This window comes from Rutidosis leptorrhynchoides, chromosome 1 (assembly GCF_046630445.1).
Source record: "Rutidosis leptorrhynchoides isolate AG116_Rl617_1_P2 chromosome 1, CSIRO_AGI_Rlap_v1, whole genome shotgun sequence".
Classification (NCBI taxonomy): domain Eukaryota; kingdom Viridiplantae; phylum Streptophyta; class Magnoliopsida; order Asterales; family Asteraceae; genus Rutidosis; species Rutidosis leptorrhynchoides.
The window spans coordinates 519,442,861-519,447,720 of NC_092333.1; the positions used below are offsets into that span (position 1 = coordinate 519,442,861).

At 40.3% G+C, this 4,860-nt stretch overlaps 1 non-coding gene across 1 annotated transcript; it reads left to right on the top strand.

Annotated features, from left to right (window-relative positions):
* The first annotated feature begins 4,299 nt into the window (after positions 1-4,299).
* Positions 4,300-4,406, top strand: LOC139887030 (small nucleolar RNA R71). Its single transcript, XR_011772883.1, has one exon. It is a non-coding gene; the product is annotated as a small nucleolar RNA R71 (small nucleolar RNA).
* The last annotated feature ends 454 nt before the right edge of the window (positions 4,407-4,860 follow it).

Below are 4,860 nucleotides of genomic sequence, written 5' to 3' on the forward strand. Positions count from 1 at the left end.
TTCTGTACATCTAACTGTGGACAACTAGTTGTAGGCTGACTTAATAAACTTAAAACATCAAAATATATTAAAAGTGTTGTAAATATATTTTGAACATACTTTGATATATATGTATATATTGTTATAGGTTCGTGAATCAACCAGTGGCCAAGTTTTACTTCCCGATGAAGTAAAAAATCTGTGAAAGTGAGTTATAGTCCCACTTTTAAAATCTAATATTTTTGGGATGAGAATACATGCAGGTTTTATAAATGATTTACAAAATAGACACAAGTACGTGAAACTACATTCTATGGCTGAATTATCGAAATCGAATATGCCCCTTTTTATTAAGTCTGGTAATCTAAGAATTAGGGAACAGACACCCTAATTGAAGCGAATCCTAAAGATAGATCTATTGGGCCTAACAAACCCCATCCAAAGTACCGGATGCTTTAGTACTTCGAAATTTATATCATATCCGAAGGGTGTCCCGGAATGATGGGGATATTCTTATATATGCATCTTGTTAATGTCGGTTACTAGGTGTTCACCATATGAATTATTTTTATCTCTATGTATGGGATGTGTATTGAAATATGAAATCTTGTGGTCTATTGTTACGATTTGATATATATAGGTTAAACCTATAACTCACCAACATTTTTGTTGACGTTTAAAGCATGTTTATTCTCAGGTGAATACTAAGAGCTTCCGCTGTTGCATACTAAAATAAGGACAAGATTTGGAGTCCATGTTTGTATGATATTGTGTAAAAACTGCATTCAAGAAACTGATTTCGATGTGACATATTTGTATTGTAAACCATTATGTAATGGTCGTGTGTAAACAGGATATTTTAGATTATCATTATTTGATAATCTACATAAAGCTTTTTAAACCTTTATTTATGAAATAAAGGTTATGGTTTGTTTTAAAAATGAATGCAGTCTTTGAAAAACGTCTCATATAGAGGTCAAAACCTCGCAACGAAATCAATTAATATGGAACGTTTTTAATCAATAAGAACGGGACATTTCACGAGAAGCGCTTTTGTTTAAGGTCATTGGCTCGACCGTAGTGATTCTTCAAAAAGCAAACATTCCTCGTTGATGGTTGTGATCTTGGTCTTCTTGAGGGAATGTGAGTCTTGGTGGATAAGTTCTGAGAAAGTGTCGGACCAACAATGGTAACAAGTCCGGTACTTCTCTTGAAGATCTTCCAAACGATAAGTAGTGCGCAGTTTCAGCTCTTGATAAGTCTTGAAGTCCGATGAGAATATGATCCACAGCTCTGCTGGTTAACCCATGAATGTCAATCATGGTCGCAGTGCTGGTGTTGATGATTTCTCTGATGTGATGCTCATTTCGGAGGTCTTCAAACAATGTAAGAAACTGTATCTTTAGAATTTCGAAGTCTTCGGAACGGTGATCTCCACAGTAAGAGTCTGTAGCTTTGCATAGATTAGTTAAAAGACGAAGCTGGAAAGAAGTGAACAGCAATCCTGATCCGAGTATTAATTTCAATGTCTTTGAGTATATCTCCCGACTTCCAGCTTTAAATATGAAACTAAGATCTGTGGACTCATGGAAGATACGTGATAACTGCTTCGTAACATAGGTGGCAATGTTAACTCGATCTGGTTCAAGATGAGAAAATGGATTGTTTCGCCTTGCTTCCTCCATAACAGCGTCTTGTAACTCTTTGATAATCAGATCAGCGTGGTGATCAATTGTTACATAAATCACTAGTCTGTCTGGTGTGCTTTCGAAGTTATCTCTATCCAGAAGAGCGAAAAGACTGTGAATATCCTCGATCATTTGAAAATCAGAGTGATAAGTCGGGCGGCCGATGGAAAGATCCATATGCTTCCAGATGAGAGTCAGTAGTGCTCGTTCGTTTCGTGAGAACGGAAGTGCAGATCCGGCTAAGGCGTTATAAACCTTAGAGTAAATGATCTTCTGATCTCGACAGAATCTTGTCTCGAGAATAGTGCGAACCACTGAATTATGCTCTCGTTGCCTTTCTTCGTGATAGATATGATCGTGAAGAGAATTGATAAAGTCTTGAATGCGTACTTCTAGGATTTCAACATCATTGTCTTCTCTTCGGAGATAGAGGTGGTGCTCTTCTCTGATAGCCATGATTCGTTCTGTTAAGCGTAGTGAAAAATCAATGGTTGACTTTCGGATGGCTTCGAGAATGTCTTCAAATTCATCGGTATCATTAATGAAGGTAATCATGTCTGCGTGTGTGGATATAACCGGAATTCGATCTGAAGAAGAGTCTGGCTCCCCTTGATCTACTTCGATTGGAGAGTGTGAGTTAGTCAGAATGTCTTCGTGATGCTCTTCCTTGTCATCATTAGTATCCGGTTCCTCTGAGGATGCGTCTAATGAACGGGTTCCTTTAGTATTCTGATTCTCCACTTTGATACTTACAGGATCAATTTCTATATCCTTAACCTCAGCCTTGTCGTTCTTCTTCTTGAAGCGAATGATTAAACTGTGATCTGCAGTTTCAAGCCTCATTATTTCTTCATGACGCTCAGTGCTTGGAACGGGTGTTGTCGCAGTTTCTTTTACGTCTTCCATTTCCTCTTCCTCTTCAGATTCCTCCTCTTCCTCTATTTCTTCGCTGGAATCCTCTTCTTCCATTTCTGGGTCGTCTACAGACTGTGATTCGACACCCATCTCGATATCATCGGCTGGTGGTGATGACTCATCATCGGAAGTGATCCGTCTGGTGGAAATAGCAAACATCTCTGCCTGTCCAGAAAGATCGGTTGGTCGGTCAATTTTGAAGGTAACGCTCTCCCCATGTGGTCGTAAGATCATGGTTTGATTGTACACATCAGTGACAGTCCTAGCCGTATTCATGAAAGGTCTTCCTTACACTACTGGGGTGTGTAGGTCTTCCTTAATATCCATTACTACGAAATCCGTAGAATACAAGAGTTTATCGACTTTCACCAAGACGTTCTCAACTATGCCCTTAGGATATCGAATTGTATGATCGGCAAGTTGGATTTCCATTTTGGTTGGTGACAAGTCTCCTAACTCTAATCTCTTGTAGAGAGAGTAGGGGATTAGGTTAATACTTGCTCCTAAATCTGCTAGTGCATGAATGGTTCCAGATTGGTAGATTGAACACGGGAAAACGAATCGACCCGTATCTCCTAGCTTAGGTGGTAGAGAGTTTCTGAGTAATGCAGAGCATTCTTCACTCAGTGGAATTTTGTTAGGGTCTGGTATCCTCTCCTTTGTAGATAGCAGCCTTCGGATGTATCTCTTCTGGTTGGGAACTTTGGACATAGTGTCCAAGAATCTTCCATCAAGTTTGAAGTAATCAAGCTTGGATGGTTCTTCTTGTAGCCTTCCAGGATAAGGTACGCGAACTGGAGTTTCAGGGGTCAGCTTCTGAGTATATGTTGATTTGTTCTTGAGCCTAGTTGACCTTCTCCGTGATTCTTCCTCTGGGATTACGGAATTCATTTGCTTTGCTTCTTCTATGTGGGGATTCTGGATAGTATTACTTAGCAATCTTCCCTGCGATCGGGTTTCAAGGCGTTGTGATAACTGTCCGAGCTGCGTTTCCAAACTTTTGAGCAGAGCCAATTGATTTCTCATTAGTATCTCCGTCTGATCTTGTCTAGTTGCAGTTCTCTGATTTAACTGTTGTTGTCCTTGAATGAACTGAGTTAACTAATCTTCAGCTCCGAGAGTGAGGTTAGTTGCTTTTGTAATCTGGGTGGTAGGGGAATTTTCCTCAACTGGGGGACTAGTGAGTGGAAGTGGTTGATCGTAGGTCAATTGAGATTGCTGGGCTGGGTAAGGTGGATAGCGATAGCGAAAAGGTTGATTGCTTCGCTGAAATTGATTAACCCTTGGTGGTTGATTGAATCCGGGATTTGGTGGACGAGCTGGGTATTGAACGTAACAGACTAAACCGTCAGGATTTTCGTACTCAACTTGATAGTCTTCGGTAGGTTGCGGGTTGGTACAATTAACACAAGCCTGAGCTTGGTTAACCTGTTGCGGTTGCGTCTTCAATTCTCCGAGTTGCTTTGCAAGAGATTCCATCTTATCCTTGAGGGATTTGATGGCCTCCGTTTGATTATTAAGTGCAGAGAGTGGGGCAGATGATGAAGTTGTCTCACCACTGTTCCAGTCATGATGATGCATCGTCATGTTCTCGAGCAATTCCCATGCTTCATCTGCGGTTTGATTCATTAGATTCCCTTGAGCTGCTGCATCGATCGTCGTCCTATGATTTACCGTAAGTCCATTGTAGAAGGTACAGATTTGGGCTGGCAGTTCTAACTGGTGATTAGGGCATTTCTTCAGCAGGGTTTTGAAACGCTCCCATGCAGTGTAAAGAGATTCATCATAACTTTGTTTGAAGTTAATGATGTCATTCTTTAGTTTAGTTTGTTTAGAAGGAGGGAAATATTTGGTTAGGAATTTAGTCGCCATCTCTGTCCATGACGTGATGGAATCTTTTTCCAGTCCTTCAAACCAAGTTTGAGCATGATGAGTGAGAGAATAGGGGAACAAGTATAGCTGGACTATATCTTGTCCTATCCCTGGCTGTTTGTAGGAGTTCGAAAGAGATATGAATTTATCAAGGTGAGAATTAGGATCGTCATTCGGTAATCCATTAAACTGACAACTATTCTGAATGAGCTGGATGATGTGATGTTTTAACTCGAACTAGTGTCCTTGAATCTCTGAAAATATGATTGGTCCTCCTCGACCTTCAATCGAGGGTTTCGTGTTTTCTGCTAAAGTAACACGTAACGCCATTTAGTTTCTGATTCGTGCTTCCTTGCGTGCTTTAGAGATTATTGCTTCTGGATCGGGTACGAATAACAACGGCCCT